This window comes from Typopeltis vanoorti, chromosome 12, assembly GCF_054136105.1.
Source record: "Typopeltis vanoorti isolate ZY-2024b chromosome 12, IOZ_Tvanoo_1.0, whole genome shotgun sequence".
NCBI lineage: Eukaryota > Metazoa > Arthropoda > Arachnida > Uropygi > Thelyphonidae > Typopeltis > Typopeltis vanoorti.
In genome coordinates, this window is record NC_143560.1 from 109088514 (window position 1) to 109106219 (window position 17706).

Genomic DNA, 17706 nt, shown 5'->3' on the forward strand with positions numbered 1-17706 from the left:
TAACGAAAACTAACGCTACAGCAAAAACAGACGCCGCGTTTGAGACGCACAAGTGTTGCCAGCATGTATTTTTTATTTTCTCTGAAAAAATCACTACAGATATCAATAATTAGTATCGAACCATGCGACTCCATGGTTATACAAATTACTGGTATCCATGATATTGATATACGATTATAGGTTATGAATAATAATTTATGATTGTCCAATATTAAAATATATTTATAGGTTTTACTAAAAACGGGACAAAACTGACATTTTTATTAATATGACGGGACGGCTGGAAAATACGAAAAAAACGGTAGTCTCGTTCAAAATGGCACGTATGGTCAGCCTATTTATAATGAACAATATGGTTTTGTGAAGGGTGGGGCTTTGCCTTAGTAACTTGCTTACTTTCTATAGTAAAGAAGTGAATAACAATGAAGTTGGATAAAAGAAATCCTTACTCGGTGATACTGCTGGACTTTGCAAAGGCATATGACAGGATTCTACACCGAGCTCTGTTGCATAAATTGGAGTAAATGAGTATGGATCTGAAACTGGTGATTTGGATTAGGGGGGTGGCTGGTGGATAGACATCAAAGAGTGGTTTTTGGAGGAGCTGACTCCAGGAGAAGGCAGGTGATTAGTGGTTGACCTCAGGGCTCAGTGCTTGGTATTCTATTGTTTAATTTGTACATTATTGATATTGGAAAAATTTGAAAAGAAATATTCACTTCTTTGCTGATGATGCAAAATTAGGAAGAGCGATAGTCAATTCAGATGATGTAGATCTCTTGCAGGATGACTTAAATAGGCTGATGATATGTGCTAAGGTAAATGGCTGAGTGTATGGTGATGCACTTCGGAAAGATGAGATTATTATTATTATTATTCGTGACACCTCCAAGGAGTCTGAAGACTCATCGTGGGAAGACACCTACTGTACAACTCTCCATCTCCACTGCTACACGGAACCTCTACTACCAATCACCTACATGAACGCCATCTACTGCCCAAAACCACAGCTAGTATTTTTTGTCTGTAAATTGCGTGTGTTCTGAAGGGCCGATTTGTCTGTATACTAGATGAAAAACCCGAGTTTCCGGGAGAAAAAACCCTGCTACCGCCATGCTGTTTGCTATATTAATGGAACTGAATTGCAAGAAGTTGACAAGGCAAGGGACTTGGGAGTTATTGTGGATGGTGAACTTAAGTTTAGAAGGTATATTGCAAAGTTGCTAAACATCATATCAAATTACGTGGTTGTTGAAGAACACACACTGACAAGCTGGGATAAGGAAGTGATTGTTCCACTTTATAAGGCATTAATAAGACTGCATTTGGACTATTGCGCACAGATCTGGTCACCTGGATTTTCTTGGTGAAAGAAATGGTGGAGAGGATTCATATGCGAGTTACAAAGATTGTGGCAGTTCTCTGGGATGTTTCCTACGAGGATAGATTGAAGGTCTGTGGGCTCAAAAAACCAGCTGATAGACGTAGGAGAGGAGATATGATAGAGACATATAAATCATTAAAGGGGTTTTATAGGATTGATACTGATGACTTTTTTAAGACCAGTGCAGGAAGGGAGAGAACGAGGGGCATCCCTGGAGATCGTGTAACAGTGTGGTTAACAAGGGTGTTAAGACTAGATTTTTTGCTTGGAGGGTTGTGAATGGGTGGAATGCGTTGGCAGAGGTGGTTGTGAATGTTTCATCTGGGAATGAATTTAAGAAGTATCACAGGTTTTGTGTGAATAATGGTTGGTGTGTGAATGTAGGGTGTCCCGCGACGAGTCTGTTGACTCCATGGAGACACCATTATTATAATAATATTTCATTTTTTGTATAACGTGATATGTGGTGGCGACTGTTTCAGAGTTCCACTTTTAATGAGTGGCGAACTGATTTTGTGTCATGTGGCGGTTAACTTGATTCGATAATTGCATGTAATTATGAGAGATGGTATAAGTATATTGTAGACAAAGGGGGCGGTGAGTTTTGCATTGTTATTCCCTGCAAGGGTGAAAGAACTGTTGTATGCTAGTCGATCATTTTATATGTCTAAGAAAGGATGCCCGTTTTGTAGTTAGTTTCCATTTGTGTATCTTTACGAATGGTCTTCAACAGAAATACCACGTGTATGCGAACACAAATATATAAGGTAACAAACTTTTTTTCATTTATCAGATAAATTAGGAAGTACTGGTAGGTTATCATCATCATCCGTGGAAACACGAGATGAATTGCTGGAGGCCCATATGCATAATAACGTATCCTTATTTAAATTCATTCCATTCACTCGACAGCCCATTCCAGTCGTTCATCGCTCTTCAAACAAACAAAAAAACAAAAAAAAAAAAATTACGAACCGTTCCACTCGTCCATCACTTTCCAAGCAAAAAATCTAGCTAGTCTTTGTTATCCACACCCTTACCCAAACTTCCTTTGACCCCTTGTTGCCTTCTACCCAGCTAGGTATTGAAAACTTTCTTTACATATATTCCCTTTGGTTGATAGGCATAAAGACGGCGATATGGAGAAACTTATTCAACCTATCTTTCACCATTCCCCTGCCTTTCTATCAACAAAGTTTTGCCCTCCACAACATTTTAATCTATCCGCATATTAAGTGTTCTACAAATCTGTCACCAACTTATTTACCATAAAATCATTTCCACCATTTCATCCCCACACAATCAGGTAATCAAATCTGAGCAGAGTAGTCCAGATAGGTTCATGTTAAGCAGTGATATCTGTACATGCTAGTGTGTGTATTATTCCAAGATCTAAATGAGCCTTTGTGATATTTTGTCCCATTTTTGTAGTATATCCTCTGAACTGAAACCACCTGCCCGTCAGTACCCTCCTCTCTCCAGTGTAGAAAGTTTTTTTGACTGTAATAAAATGATAAGACTGCTATAAAGATTGAAACTGGTGTCTGAATAATGACCTTTTCTATAATGCATACCAATGAACACATCTGAAAGGATGTGTGCTTTGCATATGGGATACTGAGCAACTGATGTGAAGTAAATAGCCTCTGTATGCAAGTAGACTAGTTGTGAATTTCATGCATATTTTGTTTACTTTTGTTTGGGTAATGTATTAAAACGAGTATAATTTCTTGTTAAGTATAATATAATGTAATACACAACTTGTGATTTCCCACCTAACATGGCAGAAACAACTAATGAACATGACAGATTTTTTTTTTAAAAAATATTATTATTATTATTACATTATTCCTTTAGAGTCTGACTCATTGTAGTTGTGAGTACTGTTAGGGCACTCACAGCTAATCTTGGCAATCCATTCCATTGATTCATTCATCACATGATCTATTTCCTTCACCACAGTCTCTACTACTCACTATATAGAATTTTTGCTAATTTCCTGTATACTCTACTGGGATTTAAAAAAAAAAGTTTCTGTGGTGGGGGAGAAATCCTGCCACCTTATGAGACCATCTAGCTTAGGTTCAGTTGCATTGCAGAAATGCTAAATAAGAGATTTTTAGGCAAAGATTTAGACAAACTAATAGTGAAGTGAAAGTGAATTTTGTAGAGTGAATTCAAAACGTTTTATATGCAGTATTACATATTAAAATACAGCAGTGGTAAATGATCATTTTGAGCTGGCAGGTCTTAATCTTTCAGAACTTAGTTGTACACTTATTGAATTTCATTTGTTTGATATGGTGGTATGATTTTAACAAGTTTTTTTTTTTTTTTTCCTTGGTGAGAAAGTTAATTATACTTGGCAATAAATTATATTCTTGTTTTAATCCTTTAAGCATGAGCAAACAAAAATTTGCTCATAAAGTATCTTTACAACTAGACACTTTTATTATTATATGGATATCTCCATGGTGTCAGAAGACTCATCTTTGATGAGCCATTATTCACACAGTACTTGCCATATTCTCCTTCAACTCATTCATCGACAAACCATCCTCCAAGCAAAATATCTAGTTCTAGCATCTTCACAACAGATTGCCCAACTATTCCATAATGCTCATCTCTGCCCTTTTCAGAGATCTGTACTTCAATGCATTATAGAAAAGATTATTACCCACACCAGTTTTGGTCTTTATTGAAGTCTCATTAGTGGGCACTAGACTGCTATAGATTATTATTATTATAATCCCAAGACCCCATGGAGTCAAAGACTCATCTAGGTGGTCCTTTTGTTATATACACAGCTCATCATACTGTACCTTAAACACACTCAAATTCTCTGCAGACACCACACTCTCAGACAAGGCATTCCAATCATTTACAACTCTGCATACAAAAAAACCTGCTTCTCCCTTCCCTGTTCACACCCTCCATATACAACTTCCAGGGATGACCTCTGATTCTCCCCTGATTTCTGACTGTTTTTTGTAAAACCTCTCCAACATTGATCCTATAACAACTCCTTACTAACTTGTAGGTCTCTATCATATCACCTCACTAGACTCTGTAAATTGCATATTCTCAACCTTTCCTCATATTTGACATTCCAGAGATCAGAAACTACCTTAGTCAGTCGCCTCTGGACCCTTTCCAGCATCTCTTTGTCCTTTTGAAAACCATGTGACCAAACGTGCACAGACAAAATCCATGTGTGGCTTAATCAAAGCCTTACACAATGCCTTACTTCTATAAGTCAGTGTCCTCTGATCATTCCCAGAATTCTTTGTGTTGTCCTCACAGTTTTGGCAATATGTCCTCTAAATTTCAGGTCCTTATGTAATATCACCTCAAGATCTCTTATTTCCTCCACTTCCAACAATATGTCCCTGCCAAGCATAAATTCTACATCCCCTCTTTGTTAGCGAGATTTAAATCAATGTTGGCCATATTTTTTTTTCCCTTATACAAGCAGCAAACTGACATTAAGTCAATAGCCTCTGTATATTATTATTATAATATGGTATCTCCATGGAGTCTGGAGACTCATCGTGGGGGATTCACACTAACGTTTATACACATAAAACCTATCATACCTCTCCTTAACTCGTAAACTCATTGACTGTCAAGGCATCACATCTAATTCTGGCAATCCATTCCATTCATTCATCACTCTCCACATAAAGAAAATCTAGTCTGCAAACCTCTACTATATTCTTACACGATTTCCACAAATGACCTCCTTGTTCTCTATTTGTTGTGTATTGAAAATTTTCTTTTGCATCAGTGTTATAAAACTCCTTTAATATAAGGTTCTATCATGTTCCCTCCGATCAGCTAAACTTTGTAAACCCCACACACCTTCAGCCTATCCTCACATGGAGTATTCCACAGACCTATCACTACTTGGCCACTCATCTCTGAGTCCTCTTTACTATTTCCTAATCCCCAAGAAACCCAGACAACTAAATCTGTGCACACTAGTCAAGATGCAACCAAATCGTAGGCTTATAAAGAGAGGTAATACTTCACTATCATTATTTGTTATCATGCTTTTCATCCAATCCTTTGAACTATTTTACCAACTTTTGCACTATGCCCTCTGAACTTCAACTCTCTGCCCATCATTACCCCCCCCCCATATCCCTAGGCTCATATAACAACCTCTTACTAACTTGTAGGTCTCTATCATATCACCCCACTGGACTCTGTAAATTGCATCTTCTCAATCTTTCCTCATATTCAACATTCCAGAGATTGGAAACTACCTTAGTTTCTGATATCTGCCATCAGTGTGACACACACTATGTAACCTTTTCAATGCAAAGTGTATAACCTTACATTTTGCAACATTAAATTGACAATCATTATCCTTTGCCCACAATGCGAGTTAATTAGATCATCATTCTATCTACTTCTATATGCATCACCTTTATCAACTATTGCTCTCTCTCCATTTTTGCATCATCATCAGCAAACAACTGAATATCTCCCCCTCCTAAATCTTTTCTTATATCATTGATATTTAAATTATTATTACTAGTGTCCCTAGTACAAAATAGAAGTAGGCCTTAGTACAGAAGTAGCATAGTCGTGAAGCTACTTCACTTGCACTTGAATAAAGGATTAAAATAAAAATGTATAATTTCTTGTCAAGTATAATTTGCTTTGTGACAAAGTTAAAACTTGTTACAGTTATCTGTCATCCAGAGTATTTTAATTATATAGTTATACACTATTTTGGTACTTGTATATGAAAATATGACTTGGGTTTCTTTCTTTGTATTTCCACAGGTCTAACTCCTATTTAGACCTCAATAAACGTTGATAATCAGAGTACTGAATACTATAGTGCATAGCGATATATACATACAAAAGGGAACATTCTGTTCATTATAAGATACTGATAGCTTAGTAGTGAAGATACTCCATTTGCAAATTTTGTTTGCTCACACTTGGATTAAAAATTAAAACAAGAATATAACTTCTTGTCAGATACAACTTATGTTGTATAACATCTCACTTGGAATAAAAAGTACATCTTATTGCTTGAAGTCAAAGGATAATTATGTTTATGACTGGAATTTTAAAATAACTCAAAAAAAAAAAAACCATCCATGCTGTCTAATTATAGAGCTGTCTCTAAATTTGTTTTGTAGATTTCTCATATGTATTCTCACGGGAGAAGGAATTATAGGATATTACACTGATCAGAAAAAATTAACAGAACAAAATGTTTTTCATGAATATGTATTTTAGCAATGTCTCAGAAGATTGATATTTGATTTTGTATTCTAGAATGCCTGTTATGAGTATCTATCCAATAGAAGCTGATCAACCACTGAGGGTCTGCATACCATGCAATTACTGCCTATAAGAACATATGTTGCAACAATATCCTTTTTTTTTTTTTTTGTCTTACTTGATAGATTAGTGACATCTCAAGTACCTAAATAGTGGCACATCATCTTTATTTTGATGATTCTTTGAGATGACCAGCTGTTACACAAGTTGAAGCCTTGCAGGTGAAGTTGGTACATGACTATATAATGTATCATGAAGTGGAACTGTGGACGCAGTTTCAGGTGACCAGAATCATTACAAGAATGGTGGAAGTTGTCCAAGGGCTATATCAACCAGAACAGACCACTGTCTGCCTCTACATGGAGCCCCACAATGTCCTATCATCCAGTCTCTTGAGGTGCTGCAGACACAGGTGAAAACATATCTAACAGGAGTATGTTAAAAAAGCTCAGTTTAAATGGACTTTATGCAAGGAAGCCAGTGGTATGCATTCCATTAACTGCAGACCATTGAAACTGGTGCTGAATATGCAACTTGGATCTCTGAAAAATGGGGTATAGCTTGAGTTATTTTATCCTACAAATGGATTCTAGGTGTTTGATCTGAAGAGAAAATGTCAAATGCAGTATCATCCCTCTAGCATCAGAGAAAGGATACTTAATGTGGAGGCAGTGCCCTTGTGTGGAACAGAATATTGATTATTAGCCACATCCTCTTCATGTTAGGGATACTGTAACTGGCCAGAGGTACCAAAAAAAAGATTCTATGATGTGCGACTTTGTTGGGGGTGTGGTTTTGCCAGATTTATTTTCATCCATGACAGTACTACTTCCCACAGAACTCGAGTGGTGGAAGAGTATCTTGAAACTGATGATATCCAATGACTGCTAGCCAGGAAGATAAAGAAAAAGAAAAATCAGCTAATGCATTTTATTCCCCCATAAAGAGTAGGCAAGGCCATTTTATCCCTGTCTAACCTGCATGAAAGAATTCCTATAACAGTTGATGGAATTTAATAGCATTTAGTAGCTGGAACATTATTGAAGTTTGTCACATTAAATGAGCTATGAAACTTTTAATGGCAAATTAGATTAAACAATTTTCGCTTTTGGTACATATGTAAAACAGCTCTAGGTTCAACAAACATTGAATATCATTACAATATTATCATAATCGCAGACTTCCAGGGAGTCAAGGACTCATACGTCACCCACACCACCTATGATACGTTCTCTTAAACCCATTCACACTACATGCACTCCTCATTTCAGTAAGTAAACTGACTGCTCTTTATTTACTTGTTAGATTTTCCCTCGCTGCTCTCTGAGAAAAAAAGTCTAATGCTCTCACCCGTTTCTTAACCACATCCAAACTTAACTTCCACAGATGCTCCTATGTCCTCTCCCAACCCTCTATATAACGAAATATTTTAAACTAAAAAATAAAAGCAGCTTATGCCTTTTATTCCCCTATAGGGAGGGCCATTTTAGCCATATCTAACTTTTGAAGACAGGGGTGAGAAGTTCAATCTCCACCAGTAGCTATTCAGAGATAGCTGGTGGTCCAAGATTATCACTCATTATACATGGTATCTAGTGAAGAGAGAGGTGACTGATACATGCTGCCAACCTTTGGTCCCTAAGCTTAACACTATGCTTACTCTCTTAAAATAATGTGGGTTCTGAGGTAAATTTTCTTGCATTTACAGGACAAAAAAACCCAAGTTTCTGGGAGAAAAAATTTACTTGTCTGTGACAGAGATGTCTCAAAAAAAGAACTCAAAAAAAAGCTTAAAGTTCCTCTAGTCAGTAACTGTTAGGTGAACCACTGTTAGGCCTCTTTAGTCCCCAGAAGGGCCCACGCCATATAGTAATGTTATGTGGTATTTTTTTGTAATTCTTATACACCCCCTATGTCCCTTATACCACTGATGTTTCTACTGTACACCAAATTTTATCCAACCTCATGCAAGCTGCACAAGTTGCATCGCAGTTTCTAAGTGATTTTTAAATTTTTCAAGCAGTACAGCAATCCCTCTATTAATGAGCCTCCGATTAATGCATCATTTTTTTTTTTGATACCCAAATTTGATTAGTGCTCCTATATACATTTTTTTATGGTTAACTATTTTAAAAAATCACTCACCAGGATGAAATAATTTAGTTACTGATTTGAAACATTCTACAAAGTTATTTTTTAATGGCATACTACACTATTTCCATGTACACTATGTTCCAAATTTACTGCCAAAATTTATGTTGTCTGCTTTACATAACATTTTGCTGATCATATCTCATGCAATTGTTTTCTTTACTTTTTTATTTTAAATTATTTTCCTAACCTTTAATCATGAGTAAAAGAATTAGTGAGCAAAAAATAGAAGTGTGAAAATGATTCGAAAAGTAATCTGATCGGAAGGAAAATTTGAAATAATAAAGAAAAATGAACAAGGCGAGTCCAGAGTAAAGATTGGACAACAACACAAAATTGGGTGAATCAACTGCTGAATACAAAGAGAAAGATAAGGCTGATTCAAGTTCATCATGCATGCACTCGAAATCAAGTATTATAATGATTGAATTAGAGAAAGAAACTTCTTTTTACATGGATCGAATATTGTAATCAAAAAGGGTCCCGCTGAACTTATTAAATCAACTGGCCTTATTAAATCAAAAGCATTGTCTCTTTGTAACCTGGAAAGAAAGGGCTATCAATGATGGAAAAGAAGAATTCCACTTTAGTGCTGGGTGATTTGAGCATTTCAAAAAGAGAACTAGCCTACATAATGTTCTAATCACAGGCGAAGCTGCAAGTGCAGATAAGGAGATATCCAGAGATTTTGAAGAATATTGTGTAAGAAGGGGACTATTGTGATCAACAAATATTTAATGTCGATGAAACCGGCCATTTTTTTGTGAATACCTTCCAGGACTTTTCTAGCTAAATCAGAGAAATCTCAGCCTGATTGTAAAGTCGAATGAAATTACTGCTAGCAGTATGCTAGCCATTTGGAAGCACATTGTGCAAATGATTTTTAGAGGCTTTTTAAATGAATCTAAGTTAATTAAATCTCATTCTGAGAAGTTGAGTGATTCCGACCTGCTGAAATTAGATGCACAGCAGGAAGATCCTGAAGAATATGAAGAAAATTTAATCACTGACAAGCCCAAAGAGGTTTCACAAAAACAATTTGAAAATAGTTTTCATACAATAGAAGTTTTTAAGCAGCAATGCTTAGTGGCTGACCCTGATGAAGAGAGAAGCAGTAAAATTTGCAGAAGAAGCAATAGGGTCATACCATCAGTTATATGAAAAAAAGAAACGGAATGCCCACTAAACTATGTTAGCTCAATTCTTTGTTAAGAAGCAGAATAATAAATATATATCCTGAATATGTTTTATTGTCTTTCAGCTTCATGATTTTCCTTTAAGTAGGCCCTGAGATATACCCTAATTCTTTAATAAAAAAAAATTAAAGGTCAAAAAAGAAATTTGAGAAACAAATTATACTTTTTCCCATAGGTTATTATATTTGATTGGTGCGTTTTCGATTAATGCGCCTGTTTTAAAGAACACATTAGCCTGATTAATCGAGGGATTGCTGTATATGATAGTACCATAAAAATTACTATCATATAGAGCATTCTACCATTACTAGCTTCCTTTTGCAAATTTGTCTCCATATTAATCCATTATCTCTCAGGACTCCATTATTCTCATATTTCAGTCTTCTGTGGTGCTTTTTACTCTGTCACTCCACCTAAATCTTGTTCCTTCTCCAGGTCATTTTCCTGCTGCCTTTGCAAAAAAACTTGTAATACTAATCTTTCCTCTCCCATTCTGTTTAATTGACCATACCACCTGAGATTTGCACTGCTTGCCCATTAAGAGAAATAATGTAAAGTTCCTTCCTATCCTAATTTATAATAGGATTCTCCAATTGATGCCATTTGTTTGCTCCCCAGTGTTTTCCTGAAATCTCATGTGGTCTCCAGTCTTCAGTCATATGTTTTTTAAACCCAGCTCTTGTATCCATAAGTTAAAATTGGTTTGCACACTGTCTTGTATACACTGTCTTGTCTTGTATTGATGAAATAATTGATGCCAGCCTGGTTGGCTGAGTGGTTAGCATATCCGCTCTACAGCCAAAAGGTCTGTGGTTTGTAATCTCACCGTGGGGATGGATATTTGTGACTATCTGTGAAAATAGTAGCGGTAGATGGCATTGGTGTAGTTACGGCTCGTTGTAGTTGGTGGATTGAGTTGTAGAGTAGGTGCCCTCCCTCGATGAGTCTTTGGACTCCCTGGAGGTGTCAAGTAATGAGAATAATAAGTGAAACTTGGTTGAATGAAGATGACATCCTGACAGGAATAGAAATGGATGTGTATAGTTTTTTTTTGTTGAGGATAGGAAAGGTTATGAAGGGTGGGTGATGAGAGCAGAGGAATTCTGTCCATACGGTAATGGTAATAGGGACAAAATTATGACTTGGCTGGGGACAAAGAGAATATAAGATTGGATATCAGGAGGTTGTTGTGAGAAGAATAAAAGACAGTGTGGTGGTAAAGGCAGTTGGTGTGTTGCCTGGGTATGACAGTGATGAGATGAGGCAGAGAGCAAGAATTATGAACGATATGTTAGGGGAAAGGAGTGCAGTTTGTTAATGTGTGGAATGAGTTTGAAGGAAGAATTGAACTGTATAAGAGGGATGGATGCATTTGAATGGTTTTGGTGTGAGTCATTTGGAGAGACTGCTGGAAGGGAGAGTAATGAGTGTAGCGAATGAATCTGAGCAAGTAACAAGCGATATGAAAGACCGGGAGATTAAGGAAGCTGAGATTGAAATGGTGCTTATGAATGAAGTGGGTCGCATGAGTGTAGAGAATGAGAGTACAAGACAAACAGAGAAATGGGGAGACCCCAGGGTGGATAGGGGAACACAGCATGAGAAAGGTCAATGTTTCAAGAGGATGCGAATGGATATGTAGACAAAAAGGGAAGGGGATGACCTTGGATTTGAAGAGGGTTCTGGGATGAGTAAGGAGAAAAAGAAATGGCTCGAGGAAAGTATAGAGAAGTCACATCTAATAAGTGGTATCAGTGAAACTTGTTATAGTTCCAGGAATGAGCTGTTATGTTTGTATACAAATGCTAGAAGTATCAGGAATAAGGGAAATGAAATGGTTGCATTGACTGAGTTTGTTCATTTCATCCAAAAATAGTTGTCATAATTGAGACATGGTGTGATGTATTTCATGAAGATAGAAATGGTAAAAAGGGAGGTGGAGTGTTATTAATGATAGAAAAAGAGTTATGCTCATACATGGTAGAGATACAAGGGGAAAATGGGGGTAATGGTTTTGAGGCAGCATCGGTGTGAGCTAGAGGCAAATAGAATGAAATACCATGTTGAATGCTGCTGTAGACCTGATAATGTGGAGGGTAGTGACCAGGAAATGTATAAGCAAATCAGCCAAGCAAATGGGAAAAGGGTGATCATTATGGGTTGATTTTAATTATGGCAAGGTAGCAACTGGAAGTAAAGAAAATGAATTTTTGAGGTACAACTACCTTGAGCAGTATGTAACAGAATGCTCACAAGGATTGAGGGTCTTCGATTTGATCGTTTCATCAGAGGATGTTATTATAAATGAAGTGTCAAGTCACTCTCCATTTAGTGAGAGTGACCATACAGTGATTTGATATTATTATTATTCCTGATACCTCCAAGGAGTCCGAAGACTCATCGCGGGAGGACATCTTCAACTGTCTCTACACCTTACCTCTACTACGAATCAACGCCATCTACCGCCCACCTCCAACACCACCACAACTAGTAATTTTTGTCTGTAAATTGCGTGTGTTCTGAAGGGCCGATTTGTATGTATGCGGGATGAAAAACCCGAGTTTCCGGGAGAAAAAACCCTGCTACCTCCGTATGAGATCGGCTAACTCACCATCGATTGAAATCGACCAGATAAAGATTCCTCCCGTCGCGACGAGAATCGAACTTAGGCCTATTCCAATCGAAGGGCGCAATGTACCGTCGTTCTTCCAATTGCGCTACGGAGGCGCTAAAATTTCCTCTAGTTGGCGACTAGATTTGAACTACCCACTCCTTTCAGTCAAGCACTGGAGAATGCAAACGCCACTTCTACTGAGTTACACAATGCCCAAATTACAAATATATTTAGACATTGCTTCTAGTAAAAGCAATGTCTAAATATATTTTGAAGGTCAGAAGATTAAATCAGGTAGGTGTGAAATGGATGAATGAAGAGATTAAGCATGCAATATATAGAAAAAAGGCATTATGCAGGCAACATAAGAGGAGTTGTAATAATCATTTCCATGAGGAATATAAAGAACAGGCAAGGTGAGCAACTCAGTTGGTAAGGATAGCAAAAGTTCAGTATGAGCAGCAGTTAGCTAATGAAGCCAAAAAATTCCCTGGGAGTTCTTTTGATATGTATATAGCAAAAATAAGAATGAGTCTTTCATCCTTGCAAATGTGACGTGATGGAGAGTGAGAGCAGTGGATGATGATGAGAGAATGACTGTGAGTGAGGAAGATATATGATTAATTAAGTAAACTTGGTATTAATAAAGCTGTGGGACTTGATGGTATATCACTGCGTATTTTGAAGGAATGTGCCAGGTAGTTGACATCTGCCTTGACATTTTTGTTTAATATGAATCTTACATTGGGTAAAGTTTCAAAGGTGCGGAAGGAAGGCAAGATTGTACTGTTTCATAAAGGAGGTGACAGAAGTCGAGCATCAAATTATAAACCAATCTGTGTCAGCTGTTGTTAAAGTGTTGGAAAGACTGGTGAGAATCAGGATCCAGAATTGGGTTGACAACAGTGGTATGGTATTAGCTTTGATAGACAGCACGGATTTGCTAAAGGGAGGTCCTGTGTTAGTAATCTACTTATTACAATAAGGTGACAGCAGCATTCAATGTGAGAGATGGATAGACAGTAGTAAACTTAGATTTTGCAAAGGCTCCTCCTGATAGATTACTGCATGACAAGTGGTTGGTCAAACTAGAATGGATTGGATTGGATATTAGACTAGTGAATTGGATTGGCTGTCTGATAGGTATCTAAAAGTGTTGTGTGTGTGTGTGGGAGCAATATCCTACTCTGTTTCAGGGCCATTGCTGTTTAACTTGCATGTTAATGATATTGGGGAAGATTTGAATCGGGTTATTCAGTTGTTTGCAGATGATGCAAAGTTGGGACAAATTATGAGGAGTAGAGCAGAAGCTGTGGCCTTACAAAAAGACTTGAAAAGACTGAGAATGAGTCTTGAGATTGGAGATGCCAGTTCAGTGTTCCAAAATGTATGGTTATAAAATTTGGAAAGCAAAAATGGGGTGTAGAATTAACTCTTTGTGGGAATATATTGTTGGAGGTGGAGGAAATAAGAGATCTTGGGGTGATGATGAATAAGGATCTGAAATTTGGAGGACATATTTCCAAAATTGAAGACAACACAATGAATTCTGGGAATGATGCAGAGGATATTGACTTGTAGAAGTAAGGAGATTCTCGTTCCGTTGTATAAGGCTTTGATTAGGCCACATATGGACTGCTGTGCACAGATTTGGTCACCGGGCTTACAAAAGGCTGAAGAGATGTTGGAGAGGGGCCAAAGGTGATTGACCAAAATAGTTTGATCTCTGGAATGTTGAATATGTAAAAAAGTTGAGATGATACAGTTTGCTGAGTGGGAGATGGAGAGAGAAAAAGAAATCATCCTTGGAACTTTATGAGGAGTGTGTGAGCAGGGGAATGAGAAGCAGGATTTTTCACGTGGAGTTGTGAATGATTGAAATTCATTACCTGGGAGCATGGTCTCTGCAGAGAATTTGAACGTGTTTAAGTCATGGTATTATGTGCTGTGTATATGACAAAAGGGACCTCCTAGATGATTTTGACTCCATGGGATCTTGGGATAATAATAAGATACACATGAAAGACAGAAATAATAGCAATGGTTTTGAGGCAGCGTGCTGTAAGGCAGAAGTTAATAAGAACATATGTTTAGTTGGATATTGGTATTGACCAGGAAATGTGGAGGATAGTGATGAAAAATGTCATAAGGTTTAATGGAATAAAGACAGCACATGTAAATAATTAAACATGCTTTCAATCAATCTTATATTTTGTCTGTCACTGAGACAAAATATCAGGTTGATTAAATGTGTTTAATTATTTATATGTGCTGTATTTATCCATTAAACCTTATGACTTCAAACAAGCATATAAGTCTAAATAGTTGAAGAAATGTATAAGCAACTTGGGTTAGTGAACAAGAGAAGGATGATTATTATGAATGATTTTAATTATGGCACTCTAGATTGAAATAAAGATAACATTTGGAAATAAGGAAAATGAATTGCTCTAGTTCTTGTGAGACAACTATCTTAGGTAGCATGTAAAGGAGATGCATGGATTGAGAGTTTTAGAGCTCATCATTTTATCAGAGGATGTGATTGTGAATAGGCCAGTATGTATATTGATGAAAGCTAGCAAAAGTGGGTTAATAATAGCAGTATTCTCTGGGCTTGTCAGCATGGGTTTGTGAAAGGCAGGTCATGTTTTACTGACTTGCTTATGTACTATAACAAGGTGATGAATATATTGGACAAGTGAGATGCATAGTATGCTTGCAGAGGCTTTTAATAAATTGCCACTTGGTGTGGCAATTTATTAAAACTAAATTGGAGCTGATGGGATTGGCTGATAGATTCATGAATTGGATAGGCAACTGGCTCTAAGATAGGTATCAGAAAGTTGTGTATGCAGTGCAATATTGTAGAAGAGGAAAGTCACTAGTGGTGTTCCACAGGAGGTCTGTTTTGTGACCATTATTATTTAATTTGTATATTAATGATATTAGGATGGGTTTAACTGGTAATATACAATTGTTTGCAGATGATGCAAAACTGGGGGAAATGATGAGGAATCAAAGAGGATACATGAACACCTGATTAGCTTGCATGGGTGGGTAACCATATGGAACTATAAACAATAAATTACATGATAACCATGGTAATTAACTTTAATTAAATGAAAGTACAGATATTTCCTACTTTACATCATCAGTGTGTAGAAACAAGCAAATCAAAGAAATGGGAATACAAGGTTACATACAGCAATATGTCGTTTACTAATTAAAAACTGTTGTGACGTACTAGAAAATAATATAGATAAATAATGTTACTAAAAACTATTTTTGATGGTTACATAAGATAAGAATCTCGCAAACTTTTGAGTAAGAGAAACAATCGCTCAGATTCAGATTTGACTGAAGTAAAAGGCTTTGCAACTTTCTTTGAAAAGGCATTCATATTTAAACGTGCTTCTATGGAGAAGACAAGCTTCATCTCACTGGATACCGTGTTTAGTGTCAATACTATGTTGTGCCAGACCACACTTTTGAGGTTTAATGTATTCGATATAATATTGATGTTCATTAATTCTTTTTTTCCACACAACAGCCTGTTTGCCCAAAGTATGTTAGATTACATTCACAAAATATCTGGTAAACACCAGCTAATGATAGAAGTGACAGTTTGTCTTTCGTAGATGGCAACAGATGAGAAATTTTGTTCATAAGAAAATATGTGGAAATGAAATTATACTTCTTCAAAATTTTACCAATCGGTTCAGAGATGCCAGAAATATAAGGGATTGGAACCCTGCGGTCTGTTGAAGAATCCTGAGCTGTTGGAATGTAGGAGTCAGTTATCTGCTGGATTTGATTAGGGTTGTAACCAGTGGTGAGCTATGGAAATTTTAACAAAGGGCTCTCATCATCAAACAAAAAAAAAGCCGTATTTCACACAAAAACTTTTATTAATACAGCTTGTGTACAAATGCTAATCAGAAAGTATGAGGGGACAATCAACTTGTAAAGGCTATCATTTTTAAACAAATATTTCATGATCTAAACATATTTGTACACAATCATCTGTGTTAATTGATCTTACATAAGAAAAACATTTTTTAACTATCAAAATATAATAAGAATAAAATCTTTTATAATCGCACATATGCAATAGTTTGCATTTTTTTTTTATAAACAAAATAAATTAGTTTTGTTTGCAATAGAAGTGTTTATGACAAACAGTTTATAAATAATAAATAAATATTATCTAAACACAATAATATTGATCCTTTCTTTTAGGCTTGCACGGTGATCAGAGTACATTTTTGAAAATTATGGAGACAACTACCGTGTTTGAGTAAAACTTTAGTTTAATATAACTAAACTATATGTTCGATGTTTCGACCTTTATATCAAGGTCATCTTCTGGAGCATATGCACTATATACAGAGAACAAGCTACACTACAATCTGGTTTGTTAAAGTTACTGACTAACCGTTACAACAATTGTTGGCCTGACCTCTAGTGAGAAAAAAAAAAAACATCAACGCTAGAGTCCTATTATTATTATCTGTTGGTTGTAGAATTACATTGGGCACAACAACAAGTCTGTCTGTGTGTGTGTGTGTGTGTGTGTGTGTGTGTGTGTGTGTGTGTGTGTGTGTGTGTGTGTGTGTGTGTGTGTGTGTGTATTATTAGGGTTACCAAGTAATTTTATAAGCTTGGTTGTCCAAGTATGCAAACAATTAAGTTTGCACCTGAAACATAGTTCAAGTCTAAAGATGGTAGAACACCAGGGCAACTCATTGTAAAGGTGGGTAAAGCTCTGATCACTATTCTTAGTATTTTCCCATAATGTAAAGCACATCTCACTAAAAGATGTATACTGCAATACACTATGGGTGGGGTCACTACCCAGACCGGTTTCAACCTTTTTTGAGGTCTCCTCAGTGAGTAGCTAGACCCTAAATACCAAGGTTTTAGTAATACAGAGCCTTATCAACTTTACCTATAGAAGTTGCTGCAAGGTGTTTTAATTTTTAATAAGAATCTCTGGAGGAGATATAGATGTAATTAATTTTTTTAACTTGGGGATACTGTATATTATTAGAGTTACC

At 36.5% G+C, this 17706-nt stretch overlaps 1 protein-coding gene across 2 annotated transcripts in view; it reads left to right on the forward strand.

Annotated features, from left to right (window-relative positions):
- The first annotated feature begins 1905 nt into the window (after nucleotides 1-1905).
- LOC150101130 (thialysine N-epsilon-acetyltransferase-like) overlaps nucleotides 1906-17706 on the forward strand; it is a 214571-nt gene continuing 198770 nt past the window's right edge. For both annotated transcript variants that reach the window (XM_090401089.1, XM_090401084.1), the window contains exon 1: nucleotides 1906-2151. The gene's annotated coding sequence lies outside the window, so the exon portion shown is untranslated. The remainder of the gene's footprint in view (nucleotides 2152-17706) is intronic.